The sequence below is a fragment of the Nyctereutes procyonoides genome, unplaced genomic scaffold, assembly GCF_905146905.1.
Source record: "Nyctereutes procyonoides isolate TBG_1078 unplaced genomic scaffold, NYPRO_anot_genome, whole genome shotgun sequence".
NCBI classification, from domain to species: domain Eukaryota; kingdom Metazoa; phylum Chordata; class Mammalia; order Carnivora; family Canidae; genus Nyctereutes; species Nyctereutes procyonoides.
In genome coordinates, this window is record NW_026575082.1 from 17,073,990 (window position 1) to 17,088,201 (window position 14,212).

At 41.8% G+C, this 14,212-nt stretch overlaps 1 non-coding gene across 1 annotated transcript; it reads left to right on the forward strand.

The window, feature by feature from the left end:
- The first annotated feature begins 1,036 nt into the window (after window positions 1-1,036).
- LOC129514673 (U6 spliceosomal RNA) lies at window positions 1,037-1,140 on the forward strand. Its single transcript, XR_008665485.1, has one exon. It is a non-coding gene; the product is annotated as a U6 spliceosomal RNA (small nuclear RNA).
- Window positions 1,141-14,212: the final 13,072 nt, after the last annotated feature.

A 14,212-nucleotide genomic window follows, 5' to 3' on the forward strand; every position in this document is an offset into this window, starting at 1 on the left:
CCGGTGGTATTTTCACTGCCCTAAAAATCTGTGCCCCACCTATTCATCCCTTTACCCTTGAACTCTCATGAGACTATCAATGGATAGTTTAGCAGTGCTTTATGACATGGAAGACCTTCATGTGCAATACAATCACGTCATTATCTCCACTTTTCCTTCAGAGTCAAGAAAACACATCTGAGTGCTAGTATGATGATAGAAATAATTTTAGGTATCATGATAAATACGGCACTCTGATAGGAAAAGCCTTGAAGTCTTATTTATTATCTACAAAGCAAATCATTCAGAAACTCTGATACTTAAATGATCATTACTAACAAATCACTGGGGACCCTTTTCAGCTCAAGGTAGGAATTGCAATTGAGGTGCTATTTCTCATGGCCATGAGATGCTTTGTTGGGGTATTCAAGAGTACTATTAACCTACCCAGTAGTCTTTTGACTTTGTGACAAAAACAATTTCATTGGGCTACAATGTAATTAATGAAGGAAGTCAAGCAGTAATACTCACCAACTACTAATCAGTAGTCTCTTAGGATGTAGGAGGAACACCTGTGTTCTTCATCTTTGGCTATCCTTAAGAATCATGGGGCACCTGGGTGGCTCAGTCGGTTGGGCACCTGACTCTTGATTTCAGCTCAGGTCATGATCTCAGGGTCCTGGGATTGAGCCCCACATCAGATTCCAGGCTCGGGTTGGGAGTCTGCTGGAGATTCTCTCCCTCTCTCTCTGCCCCTTCCCTGCTCTCATGTTCTCTCTCTGAAATAAATAAATCTTTTCAAAAAATATTTTATTCATTTATTCCTCAGAGACACAGAGAGAGAGGCAGAGACACAGGCAGAGGGAGAAGCAGGCTCCATGCAGGGAGCTGGACGTGGGACTCGATCCCAGGACCCCAGGATCACACCCTGAGCCAAAGGCAGATGCTCAACCACTGAGCCACCCAGGTTCCCTCAAATAACTAAATCTTAAAAAAAAAAAAAAAAAAAAAAAAAGAAGAATCACATGAGGGCAAGGCAATTCATCAAAAAGCTAAAGTGCACTTTGGCAGCACATATACTAAAATAGCAATGATACAGAGATAATTAATATAGCCCCTGAGCAAGGATAATAGCAAATTTGTGGAGCATCCCATGTATATATTTTTTGTATCTGTATGAGATGATGGATGTTAACTAAACTGTTGTGATAATCATTTCATGGTATATGTAAGTCAGATCATTATGCTGCGCATCAATTATATCTCAATGAAACAGGAAAAAAATTAGACATAGAATTACCATATGATCCAGCAGCCTCACTTCTGGGTATATAGCCAAAAGAATCGAAAGCAGGCACTCAAACAGCTCCTAGTACACCAATATTCATAGCCTCATTATTCACAGCAGCCAAAAGGTAGACAGCCCAATGTCCATTAACAAATGAATGGTAAAAAAATGTGGCATTTCCATGCCACGCAGTATTACTCAGCCTTAAAAAGGAAGGAAATGCTGATGCGTATTTACAACATAGATGAACCTAGAAAGCATTATGCTAAGTGAAATAAACCAGTCACAAAAGGATAAATGCTGCATGATTCCAATTATATGAGGTACCTAAAAAAGACAAATTCATAAAGACAGAAGGTGGAATAGAGGTTACCAGGGCTCGTGGGGGAGAGGGAATGGGGAGTTATTGTTGAATGGATACACCTTTTGCTTGGGATAATGAAAAAGCTCTGGAAATGGATAGAGCACAACATTGTGAATGTACTTAATGCCACTAAAAGTACAAAAAAAAACCCTAAGCATACAAAATTGTATGCTTAAAAATGGCAAAAATGGTAAATTCTATGTTACAAATAGTTTACCACATACACAAAAAGAATCACCCAAGACACACTGATACCTGGGCTCTAGTCCTCAGAGATGCTAAATTTAATTGGTCTCAGGTTAGGCAGCAGTAGCTTTTGATGTATCCCTCAGGGTATTCTAACCCAGACAGGCGTAAGAAGGGATGCTTAATCTCCAGGGCAGTGAGGCTCAGCCTTGACTACACATTAGAACCATTTAGGGAGTTTTAAAATACAGTGGAGTCTGTGATTACACCCAGGATTCTTATTTAATTGGCTTGGGGCTCCTGCCTGATCACCGAGATTTTTTTTGAATTCCCTATCTGATTCTAGTAGGCAACCTAAGGCGAGAACCTTTGCTCTGGGAACACCCCAGGATCTCTGCCTTTCATTCCACTTTGGGAGAACGAGTATTTCTCTATGCTAATGATGAAATCAGGGGCAGAGTCCAAAGGTCACTTGATTCCTTCTCTTTCCCTCCACAGAGTCAGAATGCTAAAAATGGAGAAGCAAAGACCTGTAGAGGGCCCAGGAGAAAAGGGTGAAGATCCATCTATTAGGCTCACTCTTAAGAGAAAGGCTCTTTCTTGTAGGCACCTAGCTCTTAACAGCTTCTAACACAGGCAGTGCTCCCCACTTCCTGCCTTTGAATTCCTCTCTGTCCCCAGGAGGGGCTCAGAGCTGACCTGCTCAGCCAAGGCCCCAAAGAGCCAGGGCTGCTAAGAGTATCTCAATTAAGGGGCTATATTGCTGGTGCATGAAAAACTGGCCAGTTTATCTTAAAAGAATATCGAGATGGTAGACATACACCATCCTCTGTGTGATCCTGACTTACCTTCAGCCAGTTTGTCACTTATGTCTTCCATGGCATTTGTTTTTCTGTTCTTCTATATAAATATTGGCTCATTCTGCTTATTAGGTCCCATTATATCCTGCTATCTTGTTTAGGAATGCCTTAGTCCAGCCCTACTTCCTTGGAACCAAGGCCAACAAGGCCAGGGGTGAAGCAGGGATTTAGTCATGCAGCTCAAAGGCAATGTGGGATCAGGGTGGCCCCTAAAGATAAGAAGTATGGAGAGGGCAGAGGAGGCCAGTTCTGCTCTATGCCTTGAGGTAAAGTAGTGGTTCCCCATTAGCCTGTGTCATTTCATCAAGGTAAAATCCCACCATAAGGATTTTGGCTGGTCACTTGCCCAGTGGTGGTAAGTGCCTTTAATGTCTCCTATAGACATTCCCCTCTTCCATATATATGGCCCTTGGGAACCAACCCAACACTAGAAAGGGATCTTGGGGTGCCAGATCCTAGCAATCTCTGCAGACACAGTGAACAAGGGACAAAAAATATAAAACAGAACCCATGTTTTCCAGGAACCTATGATCTTGTTAAGGAGATAAGTTATATAAACATGAAAAAATGGCAAAGCAAGGTGTTGAACTTGAGGATTTCCACATTTTTAGTGCATTGTATCTCATTAGTTTTCCAGAGACTTATCAAAGGCCTAGCAATGGGCCAGGAACAAAGAGAAATAAACTTCTGGGATTAGGAATGGTGGGCCCAGAGAGTTAAAGGAATCTGAGCGATGAAGGCATGATTATTTCCTGGATGATAATGGTATCATTTATATATTTTTTTAAATGTGGCAACTGTGACTATTCCCAGTTAATGAAATTAACCTTTGCATGTGAACACACCCAGGTAGAAAGGTGGTTAAATACATTTGTGCTGGCTCTACTCCGTGCCTCCAAAGGTGACCTGTCCTGTTTTCTGGGGTGACTGATGGAGGACCTTCGCAAACTGTCACAAGATGTTAGTGATCCATTCAAAGCTCCTGATTGCTCGGGCTGTCCCTTCTGGATCTGGGAATCCCTTGGTGTGCTACCTTGAAGACACATTTGGTGGCTCAGATTAGGGGATGGGACTAGACAAGAAGTCCCCTTTAATCCTTAGGTTCTGCATAGAAAGGCATAAGGTCCCAGAGGGAGGAGACCATGTGATCAAAGACCAGCCAAGGTATTATCAGGGTAACTGCAGCTGCTCCAGGATTGAGTTAAGCAAATTAACATGTAAATACAATTTATTTGTGTGGGGCAGAGGGGCAATATTTAAATGACTGACAGGTCAAGTGGTACCATACTAGTTATTTGCTAAAGTTAGATGTTGTGAACAGCACAGCTATTTCAGGAGGGTAGGCAAACAGAGCATTACATTAAAATGCAAGTAATATTTATTTGTTAGAAGAAAGGGGAGGAGAAGTACATATTTAGTTGACCAATAGCTTAAATTATATTTAAGGTATTTAAATATTAGTTCCATGCTAAGCCTTATATGCTAATTATTAATTTGTTCCGTAAAGCCACGTCAGTGAAGACTTTTTTTTGAAACCCCCCCCTTTTTTTGTGGGAGGCTAGCTGACATTGTGAGTAAAAGGGCATTTAGTTAAATATTCAGTAATATAAATTTTTCAAAAGTGACCGGACTGAATTTTATTTAATGGGGTTTTGCCGTGTATAGATCAGAGCTCTTAAGCTTCTGGAAATTTTTATGGCATCTTAATATAGGTAAGCAATAATTATTTCATGGTAATGAGAATAACTTGAATAAGAACACATGTAGTCAGAATTCAACACATGTTGAACCCTGTAAGCTCAGAATGTCAGTCCTAAAGAGCACTCTGGCCGACTTAGCCAACACCTTTAATTTGAGATGAGAGCCCTGTGGCCTAGAGAGGTTTGTTGCCCCCTTCTTGAACCCCTACATAGTAGTTCTCAAAGTGTGGCCCTTGGACCAACAGCAGCAGCTTTTTAGAGATGCAAATTCTCAGGCCCCACCCCAAACCTACTTCATAGAAACTCTGGGATGGGACCCACACTATGTAGCTTACCAGCCTTCCAGCTGATTCTGATCCACCTGAATGTTTAAGAACTACTCCCCCACATCTTGGCTTTAACATATCTTGAGGCAGTCAGTTCCCTTAGATCTTTCTCAGCCACATAGAGAATTACTTCCTGTTTTATGTCTAAATTTATCTCCCTGAAGTTTTGAAGGGCGTGTCACACAGTCTTCACAAGTGTAGAGATACTTCTCTTAAGTTCTTTTATGGGCAACAGTGCAGGATGGGTCTCAGCAGAAGGGGAACCAAGCTGAGAGGGGAGATGAAGATAGCTGGCAGTGGGCAGAGAGTAGGGAAACAAGACCTGACCTTCCACCCCTTCCCCATTACCATTATTTGATAATTTGGTAATCCAAGATCAACTCTGAAGAGGAGCATGGTACAGTTTAGTTGGGGGTCTGAGTTTCTTTCTTTCTTTCTTTCTTTCTTTCTTTCTTTCTTTCTTTCTTTCTTTCTTCTTTCTTTCCATTAATCTATCTGAGAAAGAAAGAGTGCATGAGCAGAGGGGAAGGAAGAGGGAAAGGGAGAAGTGGGGTCCTCGCTGACCAGGGAGCCCCATGTGGGGCTTGATCCCAAGACTTTGAGATCATGACCCAAGCTGAAGGCAGACGACCAACTTACGGAGCCACCCACCCAGGTGCTCCGAGGGTCTGAGGTTCCTAAGACAACATGGAATCAAGGGAATACAGAGTGGGGGGAAAACTTGGGAGCTACACAGTAGAAAAGATGAGAATCTAGAATATTAGCCAATATTGTTCCAGAAACTCTGATTAAAAGCAAAATAGAATCAAGAAGGATCCAGCCCTCTGGGACTTGAGCATTGTTGACAAGCTAAAAAAAAAAAAAAAAAAAAAAAAGGCTCCAGATGGACTGGCTGTGATTCATGGAAGGATTCTACTGTTCCCCACTCACTCCTGCCAACTGAGTTAGCAGAGAAATCCAGGGATTCAGGATGCCCAAGAAATTGAGGATTCAGAATGCCAAGGGAGCCACGTGAGGCCACTGTTTCTAAGGTATTCACAATGCTGTTTGGAAGGATGGCACAGTGGGTGGTTACTGTCTTGTCTGCCTAGAATAGCACTCCTGTCTCAGAAATACTGCTTCTCAGTGTGGGGTTCAGTAGGAGCCGCCAGTCTCTTACCAATATGTTTCTTTAACTCAGTGATTCGCTGGAGGTAGGCATGTTGTTCCCCAAGCTTGGCCTCTGCCGGGAATTTCTGACCTTCAACCAAATGGAGAGGGTCTCAGGCTGTGTCAGGCAAAACTGGGAGGTACAAATCGAGCTGTTTGGTGGTCATGTCCCCACCAGTTGTGTGGAGGAAGCCAGTAAGACGGTGGGGAAAAGTGACTGGTACACTGAGAAATAGAAACGAGAGGTGGAGAAAAGACTGGTGCTGCTCCAGTGCCTGGTTGTAATCCTCCGTGAGCCTGGCTCACATCTACCTTTTCTGCAGTTCAGTTGGCTGAGCCAAAAAATTCCCTTTTTTGCTACTAGGAGGGGAGGGGGGGAAAGTTTCTTCTACCCTCCTCCATTCAGTACCTGGGGCCTGCAAATTATACCAATAAAAGACAGATGCACAGGAGAAAAGGTTTATTTTGTATGCACAAGAGAACCATCAAAGGAAGCAACTGGCTTCTTAAATTGTTAGAGTTAAAGGATTAAATACTGGGACCCTGGGTCACTCAGCAATTGAGCGTCTGCCTTCCACTCAGTATGTGATCCCAGGATCTGGGGATCCCAGTCCCTCATCAGGCTCCCTGCTGGGAGCCTGCTTCTCCCTCTGCCTATGTCTCTGCCTCTCTTTCTCTCTGTGTCTCTCATGAATAAATAAATAAATCTTTAAAAAAACAACAACAACCCTAATCTAGTAGAAAAAAAGGAAGGGGGGAAGAAAAGGCTTCTTAGGTGAAGAACAAATAGGTTTCTTATTTTTTTCAACCTTTTTAAAATTTACAGTAGCAACAATATGAAAATGGGAGAAAACGTTAGCATCAAAAATGTTAAAGGAAGTCACTTTCAGAAAAGATCTGTAACTTTGCAAATAGGTTTCTTTAGTAAAGGAAGATGGGGGGACACCTGAGGGGCTCAGCGGTTGAGTGTCTGCCTTTTGCTTGGGGTGTGATCCAGGATCCGGGATTGAGTCCCACATCGGGCTCCCCACAGGGAGCCTGCTTCTCCCTCTGCTTGTGTCTCTGCCTCTCTCTCTCTCCGTGTCTCTCATTAATAAATAAAGAAATCTTTTTTTTTTTTTTAAAGGAAAGGCAGATGGGTTTTAGGAAAAAAGTAGAGAATAAGAAGATTTATGATAATGTCTAGATAGGTGTGAGTGGTCTTTCCATCTTCAGGGTAATAAGACTGCCCTGGAGAAGGGATTTGGGGGAGGTTTTATTCATGTTTTTCCTTCCAGAGTAGATTAGCCCCGAAGAAGAATTTGTGGCAGTCTTATTTCCCAGAAGTTGCTCCTTTTAATCACATAAGGGAAACTCCCAGAGCTGACCCCACTGCCATCTGCTGAGTCTCAAAAGTGTCTTCAGCTTAAAAATAACCATTACACCAAAGTGGCATATGTTGGTGTGGAATATTCTCACCCCCTTCACTGTCGAAGCCAACTTGTCTCTAGGTACTATGTCTCACTTCGCATCGTCTTCTGCCGATGCTTTAACAAAACACCTTGTAAAGTTTTAAATTGTCTTACTTTTTCTTTTTTAAAAACAGAATTTTAATTAATTGATTAATTAATCTGAGAAAGAGAGCATGTGTGTAGAGGGACGGGCAGAGGGAGAGGGAGAGAGAATCCTAAGCAGATGCCCCCGCCATGACCCTAGATCATGACCTCTTAACTGACTGAGCCACGTAGGTGGCCCCCCTTTTTTTAAGATTTGTTTAAGAGCAAGAGAGAGAACATGAGAGAGTGGGAGAGGGGAAGAGAGAGAGGGAGAGAAATCTCCAAGCGGACTCCCCTCTGAGCATGGAGCTAGATGTGGGGCTTGATCCCAGGACCCGGAGGTCATGACCCCTCCTGAAACCAAGAGTTGGATACTCAACCAACTAAGCCAGGCAGGCACCCCTATTTTACTTTATCTGCTAAGTGGATACATGACTGATTCATACTATTTTTAAACTTCATATTTTAGGAAGTTTTAGGTTTACAACAAAATTGAGAGGAAGATATCACAGATTTCCTGTATACCACATGCCCTCACACATGCATGGCTTCTCCCATTATCAGCATCACTGACCAGAATGATGCATTTGTTAGAATTGATGAATCTACTTTGTCATATCATAAGCACCAAAAGTCCATAGTTTACCTTAAAATTCACTCTTGGGGGTGAACATTCTATGGGACTAGACAAATGCATCATGACATATATCCATTGTTATAATACAGAGTATTTTCACTGCCCTTAAAAATCCTCTGTTCCACCTATTCATCAATCAGCAACTGCTGATTTTTTTTTTATGTCTCCATGGTTTAGCCTTTTCTAGAATGTCATATCATTGGAATCATACAGTATGTGGTGTTTTCATATTGTCTTCTTTCACTTAGTAACATGCATTTAAGGTCCTTCCATGTCTTTTCATGGCTTGATAGCTCATTTCTTTCTAGTGCTGAATAATAATTTACTGTCTGGATGGGCCACAGTTTATTCATCCACTCACCTATGGAAGACATCTTGCTTGTTTTCAAGTTTTGACAATGATGTTTAAGCTGCTGTAAACATCAATGTGCAGGTTTTCAGCTCCTTTGGGTAAACACCAAGGAGGGTGATTATGGGATTGCATGGTAGGAGTATGTTTAGTTTTGTAAGAAACCACCAAACCCTCCCCGTGGCTATACAATTTGATTGCTACCAGCAATGAGTGAGGATTCATTTACTATCACTGAGCCCACATGGAACCTTTGCACATTTTTTCATCTTGTGAGAACTGTGTGTTTAGAAAAATTTGCTTCTAGAAAATTTCTGCCAAAGAATTTTATCGCTGTGATTCACAACCACTTATTTGCACAATATTAACCAATTATGCTTTTCTTTTTCTGGATAGCATGTTACTATTCACTCTACAGATTGCTTATTATTCCATTTAGATGTTCGTACATTTTATGAAAGATTCCACTAAGGGTATCTCTGGAAGAAATTTGTGTGTGTGTATGTGTGTGTGTGTAAGTAGTATTGGCAGCTCAACAGCCTCTAGCCTGAGGTCCTTTGTAACACCAGTTTGAGCAACAGTAACTCAGCTTCATTCCCAGCTGTCTTCAGAGCTCTTCAGTAGACACTGCCTGATTCTGCTGACTTAATTAATCAGGTGATTTGTCAAGTGAGTTTTAAGTATCTTCTGTTTAATCCAATGCTTTAGACCTATTTGCTTCGAAAGATATTTGAGGACAAGCGTATCCCTAAAACGTGGAGTAAAGAAAGACTAGGGCAGAGAAAGCTTCAATGCTCCAATCGTATTGTTCCTGAGTGCGTACTTGCATTGCGTTTACCTGGTACAGAACGAAAGACCATGGACTCTTGAGATTTGGCTGCAAACTTTTGGTTTCACCCTGTTATGTTTCCTCCCTTTGTGGTTAGCTACTTGGGAGGGGATTTCCGGAGATGTGGGCTATATAGTTTGTTTCCCAAAATATTTTGCATTGTTTTGGGTGAGACAGTGTACTGCCTACTGGGTAATACCTAGATCTCAGAGAGCTGATACAACTTATAGCCATAACCACCTGAGGGTAATGTGTCTCAGTGGGGACACATTCTCTCATTAGGAAAGAGAACTTTAAGAAAGTGTATTCTTTTTTGATTTGGTAAAATATACATAAGCATTTACCATTCTAACCATTTTTAAGTGTCCCATTGAATGCCATCAAGTTCTTGGTGTTGTGCAACCCTAGCTACTATCTATCCTTTCCCAGAACTTTTTCATCATCCCAAACAGAAACTCTCTATCTCTTACTCAGTAACTCCCCATTTCTCCCTTTCCTCCTGGTCCTAGGCAACCTCTAATTGACTTCCTGTTTCTATGAATTTGCCTATTCTGGGTATTATATGATAAAGGTGGAATCATATAATATTTGTCCTTTTATTTTTGGCTTACTTCACTTAGCATAACAAATACTTTCTAGGCTCATTGATGCTGTAGCATGTTTCAGAATGTTATTCTTTTTGAAAACTGAATAATATTACATTGCATATATACACCACATTTTATTAATGCATCTGATGGTGGGCAGTTTCTACTTTTCAGATATTGTGAACAGTACTGCTTTGCTTTGAAAGGTATTTAGGGACAAGCGTATCCCTATAGACTACAGAAAGACTAAGGTAAAGAAAGCTTAAATGCGCCAATCGTATTGTATAAGGAGCCCATGGAGTCCCCACTTCCAATTCTTTGGGTATGTACCTAGGAGTAATTATGTTTAACTTTTTGAAGAACTGAAGAAAGGAAAACTTATGAAAGCAGTTCTTTTTTTTTTTTTAATTTTTATTTATTTATGATAGTCACAGAGAGAGAGAGAGAGGCAGAAACACAGGTAGAGGGAGAAGCAGGCTCCATGCACCGGGAGCCCGATGTGGGATTTGATCCCGGGTCTCCAGGATCGCGCCCTGGGCCAAAGGCAGGCGCCAAACCGCTGCGCCACCCAGGGATCCTGAAAGGAAAACTTATGAACTATCATGCTTTTTCTTCACTAATCGCAAGTTGGATCTTCAGGCCCCAGATGTGATGTTACAGAATGTCTCAGATTACACTCTTGCCACTAGGGTATATCCCACAGCATGTGGTATGCTCTAGAAGATGGTTTGGTATTCCCAATACAGGGCATGTTTGGGGGAAGCAATTTACTTTGGGGTATCTTGCCTGAACCTACAATATTTACTTATAGAAGAGTTCTACATCTTTTCCCAAGAGGACTCTGATATTCAGAGCAACTCCAAAACTAGCCTGTCATCTTTTTTTTTTTTTTTAAGATTTTATTTATTTATTCGTGAGAGACACAGAGAGAGGCAGAGATACAGGGAGGGAGAGACAGGCTCCATGCAGGGAGCCCGATGTGGGACTCGATCCCTGAATTTGGATCGTGCCCTGAGCCAAAGGCAGATGCTCAACTGCTGAGCCACCCAGGGGTCCCTTGGCATGGCATCTTTGGATTGATCCGGATTAGGGCCTCTGCAGAACTGGATTAAATCCCAGGGTTGCTCCAGGCAAGACTAGAAAACCACCTCCATCTTCCAAAACTGCCAAATCACATTCATCACCAAGTCCTGCCACTTTTTATTCCTCCAGGGCACTGGATCCTCTTTCCTTTCTATGTTTGCTGCCACCACCTTGAAGTCCAAGTTACCCTTAACCTCTCTTGTGAACTCCTAAAATAGCATCTCTTGCTGGTCTTCCCCCTGCATGCTTCTTTACACTTTAGCCAGAATGATCGTTCTGAAGTTCTGATCTGATCATGTCACCAACAGGGTTTGGGTGGAGGGGACCAAATAGGATGATTATAAATTTCATGTGGAGAGGTAAATAGGTAGCAACCGGGAAGTTTTTGAAAAACAAGAGTAATAAGAAGAGACCAGCTGTTTCAAATGTCAAAATAGATTTAAGAAGCTATAAGTACTAAAATGGTTTTGATTTTTTGTTGTTGTTGCTATTGTTTTTGAGACAGTGAGAGAGAGAGAGAGAGAGAGCAAGCAGGCATGCATGAGTGAGTGGCAGGGGGAGGGCCAGAGAGAATCTTAAGCAGGCACCATGCCCAGTTCATAGACTAACTAGAGGCTTGATCCCACAACCCTGAGATCATGACCCGAGCTGAAATCAAGAGTCAGACATTCAGCAGAGCCACTCAAGCGCCCCAAGTACTAAAACAGTTTTACACCACACATGGGTAGGCAGATCAATGGAACAGAATACAGTGCTGTTAAAGAACTTAAATTATAATGAACATGGTATTTTGAATCAGTGGGAAAAATTTGATTTTGACTAGTTTGGTGTTGAGACAAATGGGAAAAGAATTGTTTCCTTAAGCATCACACTAAAGCAAATTCCAGCTATATCAAAATTTTAGATAATATTCTTAAAAATGAAACCATAAAGATCCAAGCAGAGAATTCAGGAGACTGTCTTTATATTCAGAGTATGAAGGGCTTTTAAACATGAAAAATCTCAGAAGACTTGAAAGAAAAGATTGATATATTTGTGTACATACAACAGAAGATTTTGTTCATGGAGAAACAGCATGTATAGCACCAAAAGGCAAGTGACAAACTGGTAACTATATTAAAGACAACGGGTATTATTCTTAACATATGAAATACTCTTGTAAGATAATTTTAAAAGATTACTTACCAATCTAAAGATGGGCAAAGAAAATGAATAGGCTGTTCACAGACAAAAATGATCCAAATGGCTTTCGAATATATGAAAAGATACTTTACCTCTTTTTAAATAACAGAAATGCAATTAAATAATAGAACAATGCTAATTCCACTACTAAATTGGCAAATAAAAATTCTGATACTAGATTGTGCTTCAAATCTGGTATCTCATATCTCATATTGCTGGGAAGAATGTAAATTTGTATAACCCTTTGAAGGACAATTTAACCATGCACTTACTATTTGATCTAGCAATTCCATCTCTAGAAATGTATCTGAAAAAGATGAGACTCATATACAAGGATGCCATGAGAACATTCTAGAACAAGTTATTCAGTCTGGCAAGAGAGGGTACACAAAAGACTTTCAACGAGGAGTCATCACTGGAAGAGTAAATCATCTGACACTTTCTTAGCTAAGATAAAAGAAATTCTCCACTCAGCCAATGTCTGATGTGGTATGTGTACATATGTATGGATGGTTGAAAAGATCTAACTGCAACAAAAACTATTGCTTGCTGAGTTCTAAAGCTGGAGAGAGATATCAAGGTTTCTTCTGGGACCAACATTAATTTTTACATGAATTCCCCTCCAAAAATTGCCTGTATTTCCCTCCCAATGAGTAACTTGCTCATAATTCCACACTTCTATTTTCTGATGAAGCACATGTCAGACCTGCTCCTGAGACCAGCTCCATATTTTGCAGGGCCCACTGTAAAATGGAAGTGCAGTGCCCCTTGTTGAGGAGCAATTAAGAATTCTATGGTGGCAATAGCAGAATGTTAAACCAAACATGTGGCCCTTGTGACCAAGAGGTCCTGTGTGACCCCACAGGTCACAGGCCCATGAGGCCATCCCTGCTAATTGTAGTCCAGCTCTACCAAACTACTTTTGTAGTTCCTTTAAGTAAGCCAAGCTTTTCCACACATCATTCTGCACAAGCTGTTGCTTCTTTTTTTATTTATTTTTTAAAAAGATTTTATTTATTTATTAATGAGAAACACAGAGAGGAGAGAAAGAGAGAGGCAGAGACACAGGCAGAGGGAGAAGCAGGCTCCATGCAGGGAGCCCGACGTGGGACTCGATCTCGGGTCTTCAGGATCAGGCCCTGGGCCGAAGGCGGCACTACACCACTGAGCCAGGGATCCTTGGGTGGCTCAGCGGTTTGGCGCCTGCCTTTGGCCCAGGGCGTGATCCTGGAGACCCGAGATCGAGTTCCACGTCGGGCTCCCTGCATGGAGCCTGCTTCTCCCTCTGCCTGTGTCTCTGCCTCTCTCTCTCTCTCTGTCTGTCATGAATAAATAAATAAAATCTTAAAAAAAACAATAAAAGCTTTATAAAAAAATAAATAAGTAAACCACTGAGTCACCCGGGCTGCCCTGTTGCTTCTTCTTCTTCTTTTTTTTTTTTTAAGTTTTATTTATTTATTTATGAGAGACACACAGAGAGAGGCAGAGACACAGGCAGAGGGAGAAGCAGGCTCTCTGCAGGGAGTCTGATGTGGGACTCCATCCTGGATCCTGGGATCAGGCCCTGAGCCGAAGCAGACGCTCAACCACTGAGCCACCCAGGCATCCCACAAGCTGTTACTTCTATCAGAATGTTCTTCTGCAGACCCTTTTTCATTATCCTCAAAGCGCCTAGTCATATTTCAAAACCTCCCTGAGATGTTACTGCCCTGAAGCATCCTTCGCCCCATTCCCCCTTCCTTCAGAGTCGGCCCTGTATACTTTATTGGCTCCCTCTGCACACCTGTCCAAGGTTCTGTCTCCTGCTTGTCTGTGTGCCCAGCACCCCCTCCCCTTACACAATGTCAATCACTAACAGTTATCGGGCACTTACCATATAGCAAGTATTGTGTTAGGAACATGCCATAAGTAACTCACCCCCACATCAACCTAAGGAAGAAGCTGCAGTTATTCTCATTTACCAAAGGAGTTTCAGGGAGATAAAAATGTGTCCAAGCCACACATCTAGGGGTACATATACTAGTGAAAGTGGGTTGAGTTTAATATCTTCGTGCATAATTAAGTCTTACCAGTAGCCTAAGCCATATGAAGCCCACACTTGAAATAGCTTTGTACAAACAAATTTATGGAGAGACTGTCTAACCAGGTCACTGAAGGT